The 20,332-nt window shown below is 39.2% G+C and overlaps 1 long non-coding RNA gene across 1 annotated transcript in view; it reads right to left on the bottom strand.

The window, feature by feature from the left end:
* Window positions 1-944: 944 nt before the first annotated feature.
* LOC128830400 (uncharacterized) overlaps window positions 945-20,332 on the bottom strand; it is a 43,082-nt gene continuing 23,694 nt past the window's right edge. The window contains exons 3-4 of the long non-coding RNA XR_008443574.1: window positions 18,192-18,322; window positions 945-1,053 (exon numbers count right to left, since the gene is read on the bottom strand). This is a non-coding gene — a long non-coding RNA (uncharacterized LOC128830400). The remainder of the gene's footprint in view (window positions 1,054-18,191; window positions 18,323-20,332) is intronic.

Genomic DNA, 20,332 nt, shown 5'->3' with positions numbered 1-20,332 from the left:
TTGATCCTAAGGCTGAAAACACATCAGTCAAGTTTCTTTGTAGCCAATAAAAAGTTCTTGAAAAATCAATTTACGTTGAACATGATAATTGACCGTTAAATAGTGCAGTTCTCACAGGAAGCTAAAAATAATTCAATTAAAAATATCTCTGCATTCTTAAACAACAGAAGTCAAACTAAACAGAAATCCAGCAACACTAACATATGTTTCCCCCCAAGCAATCTGTGTAGTTTCTATTTTACAAATGAGCTTCACCTGCTATTATACATGTAGTGGCAAGCTATTGGTAAGGATGACAGAAGTTAGTGTTGCATGACACTGTCAACATTTATATTTATGCTTTGCATGAGCGCAAACATTTGTAATTCAGCCTAGGAAAGCTGAAGTTTTATTACAGAAGATGACAAAGTGTTACTACAGATAGTTCAAAACATAAGATATTCCTATCTACATTGTCAGGTCTGCTGTGTGTCAGATTTACACATATGGTTACAAAATGGTTATGTGTATGTATATACAACGCCTTCAAAGATAGACATGAATTTGCATTCAGCTGTCTTTCCCCTTGCCCCTCTTGCACTTTTGTCCAAAATATAAATCTTCTCAAACAAACCAGCATTTGAAGGACTTGCACACATTCTGTATTCCTTATAAATGGATAAGATGGATCTTTATATGTTTCAGTTGCAGAGATATGAGAGTAATAAAGGTATTAAGTATTAATATTTTTATAATCAGTATGCTAGGCCCTGAGGGAAATATTCCCATTGATTTTTCCTTGGGTTTATTGACATAATTTGCACACTACTGATAACTGAGTTTTACCTGCTTGAAAGCATAAATCCCACTGAGAAAAGGGAAAAGGGTATTTTTCAATTAAACTATCTTACATGAGCTTACTGACAAAGTGAAATAAATGTGAACATACCATGAAGATTAAAAGAAGATGAGCTTTAACTGGATGTCCTCAGTTTTCAGATGGATAATCCCCTCCTTCTCATTTCATCTGCCATGTTCTTCATTCATCTCAACGAGGTCAGCCAAAGATTCGTCCTAAGTAGAGTGGACACATATGTTACAACAACACAAGCAAAGAAGTGGTTCATCTTTTTTCCTCATCTTTCCCTGGGTATAAAGCAGTATAGTGAAATGTGATATCATTGCAATGTTTCTAGAGCTTGTTAGGTAACAATGCAAATACCCTGGCCTCTGCAGGAGTTACAATCTATTTAAAGAGTTTTCTTCTCTTATTTTATAAGAGAATCTAATATACCTTGTTTTCTCTGTATTATTAAATTCTTTCAACTTCTAGGTCATCTATTTCTTAACAAGAGCAATAAAATTACAATATAAGGGCTGGATTCTGCTTCCATTACAGTCAATAAAAAGCTCCTGGTGATATGAATAAAGCAGACTTCAGGTCTAAAGTTTTTTCACAAGGCAGCCAAAGTGGCTTAGAAAGTGCTCAAGCTTAAACTTACTTTTTCAACATTTGGCTTGATTCTAAATGAGCAGCAGCCGTGATCATCAAACAAGGAGTGCCTTACAAAGTCTCCAGCCCCACTCAATTTACCATAGCAAGCATGCTACAGATTCAGAGAGTGCATCCTGCTCAACTTATTTCCAATGGAGAAAAGTGAAAATCTCATTTTCCCATACTCTATTTATTTCATGTGACTTTAATATTCCAAAATGGAGGTTTTCCTGCTAAAAACAACTGCCCTGCCTCACTGTTTTACTCCGACGAGAAGTCCTTAATCCCCATTTTGCTATTGACCAGGTAGCGCCCAGTCACAGCTGGTAACAACTTTTGATCACTACCAGTCCGGGTTGGATTTGAACTTGTGATACATAAATGAAAGACTTCTGTAGCCTATCCCTGAGTCATTAGTTTCCCTTTTGCTTACTGTTTATTAACATAGCCTATTCACAGGTAGAAAGAGTACTTTATGTATAAAATTAAAACCTATGAAAACCATTTTCGATTACTCTTTTTACATATTGTATACAAAGCTAGGTATAATTGTGACTTTTTAGTCCTTTTTAATAATTTATTTGAGCAATTTATTACTTTCTCCATGTAGGGTCAGGTTCTGTCACCCATACCCACAATGAAAAGGGCCCTGCTCCACTACAAGTCAAATAAATGAAATAAATGTGACTGCTTACAGAGTAAAGGTGACAGAATTTCATTTTCTGTGTAATTCCACCCACAGAAACAGAGAGTAAGAGACATTGGTGACAAAATCCCTAGCAAAGCATAACCCAAACCAGATTAGTCTGACTGCCTCTCAGACTATGACAATACATTTCACTCAGTTTTCCCCCAGCCTGAGTTTTCCTTTTCCTACATGTTCCACCCAATCAAAAAGTTTCATAGTTAAGAATGATACTTCTTTTCCTATGTTTTATCATTTTGTGTTAAGTCCATTGCAAACTCAATTTACTGGCTTGAGGCCAAAGGGTACTGAAAGAATAAAGATGGATATGCAATATCACTGATATTTCACTCTAATGACACACACAGCAGAACTTCACTCATTCACACTAGTAGGGGACATACCAGTACAGATTAGTTAGGATGCAGAATGGCGATTGCTGAGAGTGCCAGTGGTGTGGGTGACGCTCATTTCTCCGCAGAGAAGAACGCACATTTCCTTCAATATCTCTTCCTGGCACTCAGCAAAGACCTGAAATAGGGTTTCTCTATATACTATTGATCCTCCCTTCCTTCTCTGGTATGTGCTACTGCTCAAAGAGGCAGGATGAGGCTTTCTGGTCCCAAGGTGGCCACAGGAATTGGCCAGCAACACTGAGCTAAGTGGGCAAGCTTCAGAGAGACACTGCTACAACCCCATGCCCTTCCTTTGCAGCAGTGGCTCTTAAGAGACTTGTTTCCATTGCCACCTCAGTTCTTCCTTCAGCATGGAGTCCAGATGTGGGAAGATATTATATCTAGTCACAAGTCCTGTTGCTGATATGAAAACAGAACAGCTCCCAACTCTTCCCCCAGGGTGCAGCTTTAATCTCTTCCTTTGTTAGGACTCAATGCCCTGGGCAGAATGGTAGACCCTAAAAGAACTGCCATCACCATAAGTGAAGAGAAGAGGGGCAGGGCAGCAACATCAGCCCTTGTGTAGACCCTCATGCACCATGCCACCAACAGGTTTCTGAGGCCACAGTAGGAATGCTATAAGGCTGCTCCATCCGCCTGAGCCACAGCAGCTCTACTAAACTGGGAGAAGGCCAGAGTCAGAGGAAGAAGAGCCAAACCTAAATAGAAAAAATTCACTTCAGAGCTTATAGGGAACTTGACATGACCTAAGCTGACCCTAAGTATGGCGCAGCAGCAAAACTTTACATGAGGTGCTCCAGTAAACTGCAAACCTGGAAATCTGCGTTCATTGTGGCTTTGTGGCTTGCCAAAGAATACAGTAGGTGAGCTTTTTGATGTTGCTGGTATTGACTACTGAAATAAGAGAACCTCTCCCACTCTTATCCACAAACTGAAAGAGTAAGATATTATTTATACAGCTGAAACTAGGACCAGTCTGTTATTCATGCTGTATATGGATGCCGACCAATTAAACACAACTAAGTGTGAGCCACTACAGTTGACATCTCTCACCCTATCACTGTGTTTCATTTTTTGAACAACACGGATTGAAACCCTTTAAAACGGGGCAGCCATTACCTTCTTTATTATTAAATTAAGTTGTGTGGAGTGCTGACCCACAAGGAAAGTTTTGATTTGCAGATAAAGAAGTGATTCAAACTGTTTTGAAATGTATGAACATTGTATCCTCCCCCTTCTTGCTTACTCCATACTCTGACTATAAATTTTCTGAAAATGTACAATATGCTAATTAATGTATGAGTTAAAGTTAATTAAAAACTGGGTCCTTTAGGAATTTTCTTCCATATAGTTAAAAATAACTAATGTGCAAAGGCTATATTTGAAGAAAATAGGTTGCAATTAAACTAAGTTATTAATGATTCTTTTTTCTACTTGTCATGATTATTTAGGCTGCAGACAGGCTCTGGTCAACAACCATTGTGACAGTATAGGTAATTGAACCAATCTCCACCTTTCCTCTGCTAATGTGCATGCAACAATTCTATTGATTATAATGAGTCAGTAGTATAAGAGAGTGGATTTATGACTCAAGGATTCTCACTGGTCGATTACTTGGCCCAGTCATCACTGCTCTTTAAGGGTATGTCTACACAGCAAACAAAAACCCATGGCTGGCTCGAGGACCCTGAGGGGTAGGAGAATCCCAGAGCTCAGACTGCAGCTTGAGTCCAGAAGGCTATACAGCAGTGAAACAGCCCCACAGCCCAAGCCAGAGTCAGCTGGCACAGGGCAACCATGGGTTTTTCTTTACTCTGTAGACAGACCCTAAGTGTTCCAGGGCTGCATGTTAGCTTGGACATCAGTGTCTGAAAGGCTCCTCATGGCACTGTTGCCTTAGCTCCACTATGTACTGCCAACAACAGTACAGAAGCATAGGGGAAAGACATTAGGACTGAGGGAACTGGCTCCCTCTGCCCTTCCTTCACATAGCACTGGTCTCACTCAGAAAGTCCTCTAAGCCAACAAGTCAATTGCAAGATTCATTAGTACACTTTGGCTGCTTTGTGCTGCTCTGCTTTACAGGTGAAATAGTTCTTAAATGTTAAAATTAATAAAGAATTTAAGGTTCGTATTACAGTCTTCAAACCATTCTAAATGTCACATGATAGTATTCTTTTTCGTGCTGTTGTTTAGTGCTCATTTATGCAACTTTTAACAATTAATAAACACTCCCCCAGGGTATCTAAGAGACGGAAACTATGTTAAAGTGGAGCTAAGGTTGAGAGTACATATCAATAATGTAAAAGTAAAAAAACAACAACAGGGATGTAATAATAATCCCCAAACCCAGCATTATAATCCCAGGATTTTCGGAGTTAAATTAAGTTAAAATACAGAAATCTAAACAGGTTAAGAAAAGCACAATCAAACAACTTCAACTTTGCCCTAAAGTGATATCCTGAAGAGGAAAATATGAAAAAATGAATACAAATTTAAGAATTAGTTTAATCTATTCTGGGACCACAACCACTGAATGATTTAATCATAATTATATGATAATTGCATGGCATCAGTAAAGGGCAGAGTTAAATTTTTTGGGGTGTCTTGATTCTGCATTTCTATAGTGTTTGGATTTCTTGTAAGTATAACTTCAATTCTGAATTTCCTGGGTTTGTAATGCTTGGTTTTGAGGTAATTACACCATCCATGCAATGTTTTTAACCCTTACATTACTGATACATACACTCAACCTTAACGTCATTTTAAAGATTTCTTGTTGGTTTTGCTGCTGGGTGTGGGTGTGCGCGCATGCATGTGTCTTGGAATAGAAAATTATAGAAGTCATAATAAAATATTTGTTAAAATGATTTACCTGAAACAGTGAAACAACACAAACAGAGCACATACATAAATTTGTAAGTGATAAAAAGCTCTACACAGGCAGAGATATGTTATACAATTATAGCACTTTACTGTATTCCCTTAATGTAAAAAGCAGTCATTACATTGACATATGTCCTTCATTGTTGCACTACAGGTTTGTTTTATTTATTCCAAAGAGGAGAAGGTTGCTAGAAGTTATGTACTGCGCTTGCGATGAAATCTTGAAATCCTGGTATACTATACTTATCTTCCATGATGATTTTTGATACGATTGCTCTAGTAAACTGCTAATTATATTATTCCTCTATATTAAACCCTTTAAAAAAATCTAAATATATTCTTAAAAAAAAACATTTAACCACACACACACACTCTGTTATGGGGCAGCTGCCCTTTATGGGGAGCTAGGGCTCAGTCTGCCTGTGACTGCCATGTGAAGGCCTCTCCTGGGGATAGCTGACTGCCACAGGTGGCTGATTAGCAAATGAGCCCCTGGAACTAATAAAGTTTACCCAAGCTCAGTGAAGTGGGGACTCCCAAGGGAAACAGGAGGCAGTTGTGTGAAGAGGCAATCCCAAAAGATGCCTGAGTCAAAGGGCCAAGCAGGGAATCCGGAGGGCGAGCTCTCCAGATAACCCACTAGAATGGAGAGCCTATAAGAGGTGCTTGTAGAACGGGGAACTTCCTAGACAGAGGGCTGCATATGGCAAGCATCCAAGAGGGCATAGTTTGAGCCAGGGGTCTCCCAGACACTGGCCAGCAGCCCAGCCTGGCAAGGATCACCTGTTGTTCCCTGGAAGATTCGCAGTGGATGGACCTGCCTGGATCCCTGACTCCAGAGCAGGATCTTACTCTATAAGAAGCAAGAGGTCTAATACCAGGGGAGAGACTGGAACTGAGAGAACCCCTAGTGAAGAGTCTGGATAGAGGTGAACACTAGACTCAGTTCAGGGACAAATGAACAAAGAATGACCGGGTCATGCAGCTAAGATGCGGGAGTGAGCATTTTGTTTATGGTTTGCCTTGGCTTTTCTGTTAAGAAATGAAACCCTCCAGCACGTGGTGCTCTTTAGCATCTAACAGTCAGTCCAGATGTGTTGATACCCTGGGTAAGGGAAAAATCAAGTAAGGACTCACCTGCAACACCATGACTGCCTTTAAGGGGCACCCCAGGTCAGCCTGGGATGATGACACCCCTGCTATCACTACTGTTGGTTGGGCCTCTCTTTCCTTAAAAGGTCTATCTGCCCCAGCCCCAGAAACTGATCTCAGCTGCTGACTTGCTTTACTGTGATAGTGGATGTTACTCATAGGGAGATTAAAAAAATGCTTATGACAGCCAGGGATAAAAGGCGCAGATGAGGATTTTTCTTTTGTTTCTTAGCAACACCTTCTAAGAAGAGATCAAATAGCATCCAGTAGAGGCCACTGAGATTGCTTCCCTGTATGTTACTCTGAGTGAGGATGAAATCAAACTGGGGAAGTGGCAGGAAGGAGCTCTAGGGGGCAAGTAAATGCTAGGTGGTGACTGGTCATCATTCTGCCTGTCAGAGAGAGTGAGCAGTAGGAACCCAGAATCTGCGCTGTCCTAAGCCGAGCCATAGAAGTAGCAGTACAGAAGCGTGTGCAAGAAATATATATGGGCAAGGTTGGGGAGGAAGAACCTAAATTAGACTGTCATGTAAAAAAACTGAATGACAGAGGCAACTTATGGCTAGTCTGGATGAAAAAGTGACTATCAAGAGAGAAGAGCTAACTATCCTGAGAGAAGCTGCTTGAGAAACTGGAATTCTCCCTGTGGAGTGTGAAGAAGAGAACAGACAAGGAGAAGAATACATGGAGAAGGCCAATTATCTATGCTAAGCATGGCACTGAAGTCATATATGTAATATGACTGACTGATCCATGTAATAATGGTTCTACTTTGTTCTGTCTACTGAAATATTGACTTTTACAGCACATGCTGAAAAATCAATATTCCACTAAATGTAACTAAGTGGCTGTAGCAGAGTAGAGCTCTGCCCACCACCTCAACACAGAAAACTTGCATTCAAAAACTGGAGTTTCGGATAACAGAGAAGATAAAAAGATAGGGACGAGATGTTGTAAATGTGGGGAAATGATGGGAAAAAGGAGAAAACTGAGGGTGACTTCTTATTTAGCCCGTCCCTTGTATTGAATATCCCATTATATACACAGAGGTGTGGAGTTGCCAGTACTGAAGGAAAAAAAAGGACATCGTATTTGATGTAGCCTGTAAAGCAGTGACTCTGAAAAGGATTTAGAAGACATAGTGGACAAACAACTGAACATGAGCTCCTACTGTGAGGCTGTGGCAAAAAGGGCTAATGCCATCCTTGGATACATAAATAGGGAAGTAATGAGTAGGAAAAGGAAGATGATTTTACTGCTGTATGCAACACTGGTGAGACATACTAGAATAATATGTCCAGTGCCGGTATCTATATTTTAAAAAGGATTTTGAAAAACTAAAGAGAATTCAGAAAAAAGCCATAAAAATCATTTGAGGACTAGAAAAAATGCCTTACAGTGAGAAAATTAAGCTTCTCAGTTTGTTTAGCTTATAAAAAAGACGACTGACTTATTACAGTGTGCGAGTACCTTCACGGGGAAAAAAATTCCAGGTATTAAAGAGCTCTTTAACCTGGCCAAAAAAAGCACAATAAGAACCAAGGGATGGAAATTAAAACCAGATAAATTCAAATCAGAGATAAGGCACTGATTTTTAACAGGGAGGGCAATTAACCATTGGAACAAACTACCAAGAGCTTGAATACTTTCCTGGAAGGTATGGTTCAGTCAAACACAAATTATTGAGCTTAGCACAGGACTATCTCCGTGAAATTTCATGACCTGTATTATACAGAAGGTCAAACTGGATGATCTAATGGTTCTTTCTGGAACTAAAATCTATGAATAATAAGGGACAGATATAAGGTGAGATTTTTTTTTTTAAAGAAGCTGAATGGAAACAGAGTTCAAGAAAAGGAAAACTTTATTTTAAAGCTTAATGTAAACATGCTGTGCTATACAGGTTGGAATTCAGATAATTGGCTTTTTTTGACATGACTTCTTATTTAGCCCATCCCTTGTATTGAATATCCCATGATATACACAGAGGTGTGGAGTTGCCAGTACTGTCTCTATATTCAATAACATTGTAGTCTCATGTACATATCCGACTGGCATGGAAATAGAAAAGAGGGAAGAAATGACTAAGGAAAAATAAAAACAAAGGATGGAAAGGAAGAGCTACTACTAGCCTACCTTACACATACTCATGTTATTAAAGATGCAGCAGTGATGAGGGGAAATATTTTGCAGCCATTTCTTCTGTACTCAAAAGTGAAGGAGAAAATTATTTGGCAAATCTAATAATTCCAATACATGGAAGAATTCCTGACTTTTTTCAACTCAGTCAGTTCCATTCCTGATCTTTTCTGGAAGAACATCACTGGTACTCACTGGACTGAAAAGAGCAGAGAAAGCCAAATAAAAACAAATTTTAAGTTAGTTATGACCGTAGCTACAGCTCACCAGTATTGCAGTATATACACAGCTAATGTACAGGTGGTGAAGTGACTGAATATACACTGAGCATTGTCAGAAATTCTCCCACTACTGTTCCAGCACTGACATTGATCCTCTGGTATTAGCACTAATGGGAGTGACACAGTAGACTGATCACAGGCATGTTTATTACTATACCATCTAACTCTACTCAGGGCAGATCTAATTGGCATGCTGGTTGAAAATGCCAGAAAATGCTCAGTGAGGAAAAGGCCAGTGACTTAATACAGCCATCTTTCACCTGTGCAGAACGAGATTCAAATTTAGTTTACTTCATAAACATTTAGAGAAATGTGTCAGACTTTTAAAAAACTCAAATTTCTATTTGAAAGTTTTCTGAAAATGCCCCCCATATGAGAAAATTATTTCTCTCTAATTTTGCTTCTCTGAAGTTATCATTTCACTGGTCTTGTGCACTTAGTGTGATAGGAGGAAGCTCCTACAGTGCTTTGACACTTCGGAGTGCTTAGTTAGTTCTGGGTCTTTAGTGGCAAAGGTGAATGAAAAATCAGATTTATATGCACGAAGCTGCCATTGAACTCCTGGATGCCTGATTCACCAGGCTATAGCAACAGCAGCCATCATTTGTGTGATTTCATTTTGTCATTTGCTTCACTTCACGCAGTGCTCCAGTGAGTAAAAGGTTGTTCATTATGGCAATATGCAACTTGACAATCTGCTAGATCACTTTACGCAAGTACCGAATGAGGAGGAAAGGAAGAGTGCCCTATCTATGTCTATGGTGGCCTCTTAAATACCACCAAATCCACAAAATAATGGCAGTACATAAACGTATTTGAACAAAGCTTTTAAGTACCAGGCCACCCGCTTGACAGGAAATAGTGCTTTTGGTGGAAATACTGTTCTCACTAAACCAAATAAATAGTAGAATATGGGGTTTTCTCCAATTAATTTAGTCAAAACAGGCCTACATATTATATATACAGACAATTAAACCCTTCCAAATTAAGTTATCTATGTTTTGTTTATTTCTGTTCCCAAACATTCATCAGAGATCCCAAAGTCTTTCCTGTTAAACTGAAATCTCTGGTGCAACACTAACTATGGTCTCACGACCACGCATGTATGCAGAATAGCAAAGGCCAGGACTTCATGCAGATATGGGTGATACTGTCTAGCCCCATCAGGCTATTTTTTTTTTAAGATTATGTTTTGCTCCTGGCTTGAAGGAGGACCAGGAACAAATCTTATCAGTGGTTAGAGTCACAATGAGCATTCCACAGCAAAAGGTAGCTCCAGCTGAGGATCAGACTGGTGGTATTCTGTATGATCATATCTAGATTTCAAACTAGGTGGTTATTATTTATATTATTATTTAGGTATTAAAATTTGTACTTGCATAGGAAATAAATTACGGCAAGGTCCGTGTTCTAACTGTCAGTCTGAGACTGATGGTGGCCGTGACATTTTAATTTAGATTACAATAATGATAAACCTAGACATAAGGTCAAGTGATTATCATACACATTAAAATAAAATAATAATAGCCAGAAATCCTTGCATAATAATCCCAATTAGAATAAGCAAATACAGAAAAATACTAGTAGTCAGTGACAGCAGCAAAAATCATTTTAATTTACTTAACAGAATGAGAAACCCCATCTTGAAACTGGCACAATCATATTTTCTTATTGGAAATCCAAATGTAAAGGTGTAGATGTCCATGGACAAGTGATTAGAATTGTTCCCTCAGAGCCAGGCTCCCTTATGAGAGAGAGGTAAAGAGCTCCCCATCCCCGGAGCATAATTTAGAACCCAAATAAATAAATAAAATACACACACACACACACACACGAGAGAGAATGAGCATAAAGTAAGTCACTGGAAAATATTCAAGTATGAAGGATGAGGAGAAGGCATGATGGCAATTATTAATCTTGCAGAGTTATCAATATGGTGATGATGTCAAAGTGTATCAATCTCACCTAACCTAGACACTGCTGTTGAATGTCTGGTCCAGTGTTTGGTTGAGATTAGGAAATGGATGAAACTGCTGGTTGAAATCATTGGCAACTGGTTGAAACTCAATCCAGATAAGACTGGTCATGGCAAGGTAATGCTGGTAACTTGAGGGAAGCAGCCAGTAGATATGGCAAAGATACCTTCCATATTATACTGAGCATGTTTGCCTACTTTATATTGAGGATGTGTCTCAGCCATTTGTTAATAGAATTCAAACTGGTGGGATTGTTAGATTTCAAAATGCTGCTAGATTAACATACAGCAGCAGTTTCAAGAATGACAATTTTTCATCATCACTTGGCCAGGAGAATGTGACCACTTCTTTCAGATGTAGATCCTTGCTACTCTGATGCATGTCTTGTCACCTGGAGATTAGAGCACTGCAATGTGCTCTTCTTCCAACTTTATCTTAAATCAACCCAGAAACTGAAACTAGTGTGGAATGTGGCAGCCTGCTTATGAAGTGATGTAATTCTCTGAATTGGCTACCTGTTGGTTTCTAGGTGGATATTTAAGGCATCACTTTGGATTTGTAAAGTTCTAAATGACTTGCAACCTGCCTACTTGAGAGAACACCCCCTATGCAATGCTGTAGCTGCTGTAGCATGTAGATGTGTTCAAGTTGAAGCTTCTTTGGCATAATAAAAGAGAGAGAGCTGCTGGCAGTGTGCTTCCCGGGCTGGGCCCTCAGTTTTGAAATTTACTCCCATCCTTGGTCTGAAATAGTCAGGATCCGCTAGTCTCCATGGCAAGTTGCAACACCCATCTATTCATCCATCTAATCCCTTAACCACTGGCAATGATCGTTCAAGAAGGTTAACTAAATTCACTCTAAAGTTTAAAATTGGGATCTCTCATAGTTAATATAAAATATAAACATCTCATGAGTACATTCTACAAATATGTAATGAAAGTGCACAGTAAATACATGCTGGAACATAAGTAAGATGTTCTTATAGTGTGTTTCATGCTGCACTAGTATGATATAACACCAAATAATTTAATAACAGTAATTAAATGCCTGTCTTAATTTTCATGGTACTGTGGCAATTGTACTCCCAATAACCTTGGAACTCATCATAGTTAGTGGTGTAGTCCAAAAAACCAACCCACACACAACCAACTCCTGCTGCTTCACAGGGGTCCCTCCAGTTACTGATGTGATTCTGGCACTGGAAATTAGCTAATTACTATATTAGTAGGTTTCCAAAATCCTGTATGTCATGGGAAGCCCTTTATTTGCTTCATGAAAAGAAACAGAACATTAACAAAATCTATAAAAAAAAAAAACTAGACTTTTTTTCTCCCTGTTTAAGGCTTCTCCCATCTAATGGGGCTCGAAGTGAAAGTTCTTGTTATAAAAGTGCTACAGCACTAGTCTATGGCAACAGCAGCAAAGTGCCATTTGTAACTGTGCTTCTTCAAAGGATCAAAGTGTAAAGGAGCAGGAGGCACACACCCCACAGCATTTTTAGTCCCACAGCATTTCAGGGGAGCCTCAAAGGTCCATTGGTCTGACTGGAAATCCAAAGATTACCGTTTTTTTCTAATTAAAAACACTGATAGGCTTTGCATGGCCTTTCCCACCCACACCTAAAGACATCTGGAGCTAGACATGGGGGAGACAATGCTATGATTCCTACTCTGAAATGCTTTACTCATCTCCCATGCCGCGAGTAAAATGGACTGGGTTTGCACAAGATTAGTCAGTTTAACTTACAGCTGGTGTCAAAGGACATGTACATCAACTAAGGACACCAGCACCATTTTCCCACTGTCCAGCTGTTGGGCAGAACCAAAAAGGCAGAGAGATTTAAAAAAAAAAAAGACTATGCATAGGCTGCGGGTGGCTAGGGCTAGAGAGAACTCAGCCCTCTCAAATCTAGTTTTGAGCCACCCTGCCCACCTATGCACCTGCCCAGCTCAGCAGCTGAAGCCCCATGTCTGGTGGTGCCAGGGCCAGGAAGGGGGTAGGAAGGGTGTCACAGTCCTGCCTCTATGCTGGATTCCATTTCCCACCAGGTATAGATATAGGCGCCGACTTCCCCTCTTTCACATGGGTGCCCGACTCCCACTTTGCCCCATCCCCGCCCCTACTCCACCCCTTCCATGAGGCCCCACCCTGTCCCGCCTCTTCGCACCCCTTTCCTGCCCCCATTCCAATCTGTTCCCCGAAGTCCCCGCCCCAACTCTGCCCCCTCCCTGCCAATAATCCAACTCCTTCCCCAAATCCCTGCCCTGGTCCTGCTTCTTCCCCGTCTCCTCCCCTGAGCGCGCCACGTTCCCGCTCCTCCCCCTCCCTCCTGGAACATGCTAACGCTGCCAAACAGCTGTTTGGTGGTGGCTGGGGGGGGAAGCACTGGGAGGTAGGCGGAGGAGCGGGGACATGGCGCGCTCAGGGGGGAGGGAAGCTTGGCTGCCGGTGGGTCCAGTCCCAGTGCACCCATGCAATCGGCACCTATGGGTGTAGATAGATTCTGCCATTCTGAAAGAGGCACTGGGTCATGGTTCCTGAGTGGCACTTCCCAGGAAGATTTGCCCGGATGGAGCAAGAGTCCTGGGGCAGGGGGGATCCTGAGGTGATGGGCAGGAGGAGAGTTCCATGGGAATGGGGGAGATCCTGAGGCCCCATATCTGGCAGTGCCAGAGCCAGGAAGACAGAGCGGCAGAGCATCACAAGTGGAGGGCCCTGCCTTCCTGCAGACATGTGCATCTAGTGATGCTGAGGTGGACTCCTCCAAATCTGAGGGAAGCAAGACTCAAAGAGCTGGAGCAGGGAGCCAGGCCCTGCCCTGTGGCACAGGAGCCGCTGGCTGCAGCAAGAGTGCAGGGTGGATTCAGCCCCCCTCTCTCCCAGCCCCCAAATATTTTCACCAGCCTCTTATTAGACTAATATAGATGGATGCAGAAAGAAGAATGGGCAGACACTTAGAAAGAACATAAGGGGGAAAGAACAACAGTGATCGTCAAAAAACATTCCTCTTCCCTCACCTCCAGCTTTGGGATTCCTAGAGCTGCCATTCCAAAGACTACGCTGATTACTTAAGTTTAGAGAGAGGATATCACAGTTTGCCTTTTCACACTGAACTGGACTTTGGCACCGCGCTACAATTGGATTAGTTCATCCCATGACTTGATTAAATAAATTAAACTACTCTAAATAATACCAGGGTATTTACTGTCAAATCACATTTCAAAAGAATGACGTTTTAATTAATTTTGTAACATAGAGGACAATGGGTAAAGTGCCTGACTTAAGAGCCTAAGTTCCTTTATCCGATGAGACCAAGGCACTTAGGAGCCACAGTTTCATTGACTGCCAGTGAAACTTGTGTGGCCCCTAAAGGTATGTCTACACTGCGATTAAAGGTATGCAACTGACTTGGGCATGCAGGGCTCACGGTAAGGGACGCTTTAATTGTGGTGTAGATGTTTGGGCTCACACTGGAGCCTGAGCTCTGGGACCCTGCCCTCTTGGTGTCCAAGTGTCCAGGCTCCAGACCAAGCTCAAATGCCTGCACCACAATTAAACAGCCCCTTAGTCCAAGCCCTGAATCAGCGGGCCTGGGCCAGCCTCAGGTGATTAATTGCAGTGTAGTAGACATACCTTAAGCGCCTAAAGATGTGTCTTCACTGCACAGTTAACCTGGGCTCTTACCTGAATTTTAGCCCAACCCTCCCTACTAGCCACACAGAAAAACCTCTGACCCAGGTTTGGAGGTACTTTAAGCCTGGAGACAGGTTTCAGAGTGGTAGCCATGTTAGTCTGTATCAGTCGGAGAACACTTCAACCTCCCTGGTTACTCAATTACAGACCTAAAAGTCGCAATACTCCAACAAAAAAACTTCAGAAACAGACTCCAAGGAGAAACTGCTGAATTGGAATTAATTTGCAAACTGGACACCATTAAATTAGGCTTGAATAAAGACTGGGAGTGGATGGGTCATTACACAAAGTAAAACTATTTCCCCATGCTAATTTTTTTCCCTACTGTTACTCTCACCTTCTTGTCAACTGATGGACATCCTGATTACCACTACAAAAGTTTTTTTCCTCCTGCTGATAATAGCTCACCTTAATTGATTAGTCTCATTATAGTTGGTATGGCAACACCCATTTTTTTATGTTCTCTGTGTATATATATCTTCCTACTGTATTTTCCACTGCATGCATCCGATGAAGTGGGCTTTAGCCCAAGAAAGCTAATGCCCAAATAAATTTGTTAATCTCTAAGGTGCCACAAGTACTCCTCATTCTTTAAGCCTGGACTAGCTTACCTGGCTGAGGGTATAGGTTAAAACAGAGCCTGGGCTCTAACTCTGTCTGGAACCCACTCATTTTGAAGTGAAGATGCACACATAATCACTTGAGTGCTGATAGTCCTCCAATGCCTTCCCATAATTCCCCCCAAGTTCTTCCACAATTGACTGGGAAAGTATCCTAGAGCATCTCAACACAGAGAACCATGGGATATGCCTCTAGACACACAGGCAAATGCAGAAACAGTGAGAGCACAGTAACGCATGTAAGGATTTGCTGCAGGGACACTCACACCAGGCTAAGTTAACTCGGGTGCTAAGAGCCACATGCCAATCACCCGGGTTAATTATGCACTGAAGCCATAACCTAAGTCACTTTTGAAAATGGGCCTTAGGCTCTAAGTCACTGAAATGCTTTTGAAAATTCTGCCCTATACCAGTATGCAAGCATGGTTTAAAATACACAGAGGTTTTATTTGGAAATATGAGCCTTTGACAACCGAGGCATTTAAAAAGACACTGTGAAATAGTTAAAATCCAAAAAAAGAAGAACAGGAGTACTTGTGGCACCTTAGAGACTAACAAATTTATTAGAGCATAAGCTTTCGTGGACTACAGCCCACTTCTTCGGATGCAGTGGGCTGTAGTCCACGAAAGCTTATGCTCTAATAAATGTGTTAGTCTCTAAGGTGCCACAAGTACTCCTGTTCTTCTTTTTGCGGATACAGACTAACACGGCTGTTACTCTGAAACTTAAAATCCAAAGTTTAAGCTTTAAAAATATTACAAAGGTTAATATTAAAAAAAAATTATCCTTTTTAAAAAAATTGAAAACAGTTTTGTGTTTGAATTTGAACATTTTCTTGCAATGTTTGCTCTGAAAAAAAAAAAGTAAATTGTATTAGTGAAACTGGATAAGAACGTTTTCGTTTTTCTTCTGCCAGAGTGAAGTATAAAAAGTAAATACACAGCAAAAAACGTGGAAGAGTAAATTAGATCATAAAATATAATCCAAGGCAAATACAAGTTTTACATGCTTCATTTCTAACCTGATAGTGTCCTAGTAAGGAAGAAAAATAGCACATTATATATTATATTCCATTATATTATTTTTTCTTACTAACGCTCCCAAATGTCACCTACTGTACTGGACCCTTTCTAAATTATTTTATTTCTGCAACTAAAGCTGTAATTATAGACTGAGTGGTAAAAATAAATGTTTGTACAACCATGGTCCTTCCTGGAAACTCCCCAAAACCTCAATGACTAAAAAATGACATTTAAAAACAATATTGTGATTCATTTCAGTATTACATGATTACACTGAATACAAGATATATATTTTTTCCTAAAGTGCACTTTTTACCTAATTACCTAAGACATTATGATCATGGCCCAGAAATTTCAATAACCTGAATTCTATTACAATTAGACAACATAATATTAACGCAATATGAAGATTTACTATGTTGTCATTTCTGAACAATGTTAGTGCCATATGATATTAAACAGTAAATATGAAGACAACGTAATATAGTTCAAAAATAATCAATCCCATTTGAGAGACGTGTCAGTGGAAATAGATTGCTTGTAAGCTGAGTCAGAAGGGTAAGAATATTGAGGCTTAGGGACTCCCATTTGCTTTATATCTCGCACACATTAGGTCTCCTTGCTCCATTGCCTGTTAAATATTACTGGACAAATTTGCTAGCCTTTATTCTCAGGCTTGGCCACTACAGCATTAAATGCTAATTCAATAAATAGACAGCCTGACATTATAATCTAAGTACCATTACATGATGTTTTCATGTTAACTTTAAAACACCTCCACATATGTCATTGTCAGGCATATAGTATAGGTATACTTATCAGTTTCATGCTTAATCCCCTATCCATTCTTCTGTTTATAGCTATTGATTAGTAATGATTTTTTCACAAGAATAATGCTAATCTTGCTTGATGTTTCCTCTAAACTATTTTATCTTATACTGTTTTTCACTTGCATGACATAGAACATTATGTACATCATCACGCACTGTGCGCTACTAGTCAAAGCTGCAGAATAAGCCTATGCAGATGTAATACAAAACAGAAATATATGAATGAGATAATCCATTCATATGACATTGAACACTTCCAATCATTTATTACTGCAGAACTGCTGTATGCATTTCAGATTCCACACTTTACAGTTGCCTGTGGAAATAAGGAAATGCAAAACTAGCTGAAAAAATAAATAAAATAAAACTGTTTCCTAAGGGACATTACAGTCTCACCTTATCGTCCTGAGGGATCAGGAATTCTGTGTTATCTCTATTTTTATTAATAATGCAACAATAGTCTTTCAACCATTCTTCCTGCAGGATATATGCTCTTTTTTGGAAACTGAAGACATGTGATTAGCTCATATGCTAAAACCTGACAGAGGTTCCCAATATTTACTAGTCTATCCATCTGGTACCTCAAGAAGAAGTAATAAATGGGTTATGTATCTATTCAAAGGGGATTTTATATCCTCCCACAAAGTCATTACTTTAGTAATATAAACTTTGCTCTCTTGCTCACGATATAATGAAACCATTCTGTTACTAATTTAATTCCTATTTAGCTTCAATAAGACAATTTTCTATACCTGGAAGCTGCAAACTAACTAGAATGCTCAATGGGAGAACAAGACTTTACTGACATACTTGCATTAAAATAGACAGCATGTGCATCTCTTGAGAGTAGAAAAGCACTTTGCGCTTAATATACACAGCTTTTGCTATTCCTTATATTGTTTTCTGAAGAAAAACATTTTGACACTCCCATTTTTTTCATTAAAAATTTATAATTTGAATAAAGGAGCATTATATATTTTCATCTGTATATAACTGAAGCTAAATCGGTCTCTTACCTTACAGGGAAATGGAACAGCTTCATGGATGTAACAGGATGAGTGATGTATAAAATGTTGTTCAACTAACTTTGTGTATGATTTACTTTTTCATGCCAGGAAAACTTCTCTCTATTAGCATTTTCAGAAAGCTAAAAAAGATGATGATATATTCAGTACAATACCCAATTAAATTACTAGAAAACCAGAGGAAAACATTAGGGCTGTCAAGCGATTAAAAAATTTAATCATGATTAATCGCACTGTTATACAATAATAGAATACCATTTATTTAAATATTTTTGGATGTTTTCTACATTTTCAAATATATTGATTTCAATTACAATACAGAATACAAAGTGTGCAGTGCTCATTTTATATTGATTTTTAATTACAAATATTTGCACTGTATAAAACAAAAGAAATGGTATATTTCAATTCACCTAATATAAGTACTGTAGTGCAATCTCTTTATCATGAACTTACAAATGTAGAATTATGTACAAAAAATAACTGAATTCAAAAATAAAAATGTAAAACCTTAGAGCCTACAAGTTCACTAGGTCCTACTTCAGACAATTGCTCAGACAATTATTTACGTCACCTGAAAGTAAGAACAGGCATTCGCATGGCACAGTTGTAACCGGCGTCACAAGATATTTATGTGCCAGATGCGCTAAAGATTCATATGTCACTTCATGCTTCAACCACTATTCCAGAAGACATGCGTCCATGCTGATGATGGGTTCAGCTCGATAATGATCCAAAGCAGAGCAAACCGATGCATGTTCATTTTCATCATCTGAGTCAGATGCCACCAGCAGAAGGTTGATTTTCTTTTTTGGTGGTTTGGGTTCTGCAGTTTCTGCATCAAAATGTTGCTCTTATAAGACATCTGAAAACATGTTCCACACCTCGTCCCTCTCATATTTTGGAAGACACTTCAGTTTCTTAAACCTTGGGCCGAGAGCTATAGCTATTTTTAGAAATCTCACATTGGTACCTTGTTTGCGTTTTGTCAAATCTGCAGTGACAGTGTTCGTAAATCAAACAACATGTGCTGGGTCATCATCTGGGACTGCTATAGCATGAAATATATGGCAGAATGTGCGTAAAACAGAGCAGAGGACATACAATTCTCCCCCAAGGAGTTCAGTCAGAAATTTAATTAACGCACTATTTTTTTAATGAACATCATCAGCATGGAAGCATGCCCTCTGGAATGGTGGCTGAAGCATGAAGGGGCATACGAATGTTTAGCATATTTGGCATGTAAATATCTTGCAATGCTGGCTACAAAAGTGAATGCCTGTTCTCACTTTCAGGTGACATTGTAAATAAGAAGTAGGCAGCATTATCTCCGTAAATGTAAACAAACTTGTTTGTCTTAGCGATTAGCTGAACAAGAAGTAGGACTGAGTGGACTTGTAGGCTCTAAAGTTTTACATTGTTTTGTTTTTGCGTGCAGTTATGTAACAAAAAAAATCTACATTTGTTACACTTTCACAATAGAGATTGTACTACAGTACTTGTATGAGGTGAATTGAAAAATACTATTTCTTTTGTTTATCATTTTTACAGTGCAAATATTTATAATAAAAACTAATATAAAGTAAGTACTGTACACTTTGTATTGTGTGTTGAAATAGAAATCAATATATTTGAAAATGTAGAAAAACATCTAAAATATGTAATAAGTTTCAATTGGTATTCTATTGTTTAACAGTGCGATTAATCGTGATTAATTTTTTTAATCGCAGTTAATTTTTTTGAGTTAATCGCATGAGTTAACTGCAATTAATCAATAGCCTTAAAAATATAAAACTTATGCAGAAATTACATTTTCTATGCCAAATTATTTTTTATGAGGAACGGTAGAATTATTGGAAAAAAATTAAAACACTGGTGAACCTCCAATAACCTTTAAAAAAAACCTACTTGGTACAAAATGTGTACAAGTTTTCTGTCCCATTTTGCTTTCAAGAAATGCATTATAATCAGAGCTGGGCAAAGGTTTTTAGATGACTAGTTTGTTTGCCAAAAATGTGGTTTCAAGTTGACTGAAACTATTCACAAATTCAGGTCAAATTTGCTGAATAGTTTCAGCCAAAACATGATTTTTTTAAAAGGTCTAAATATTTCATTTTTAACGTGTTCACAGC

The sequence above is a fragment of the Malaclemys terrapin genome, chromosome 1 (assembly GCF_027887155.1).
Source record: "Malaclemys terrapin pileata isolate rMalTer1 chromosome 1, rMalTer1.hap1, whole genome shotgun sequence".
In the NCBI taxonomy this organism is placed as follows: domain Eukaryota; kingdom Metazoa; phylum Chordata; order Testudines; family Emydidae; genus Malaclemys; species Malaclemys terrapin.
Note: the sequence above shows the minus strand (reverse complement) of the source record. Positions and strands in the feature narration are given on the sequence as shown.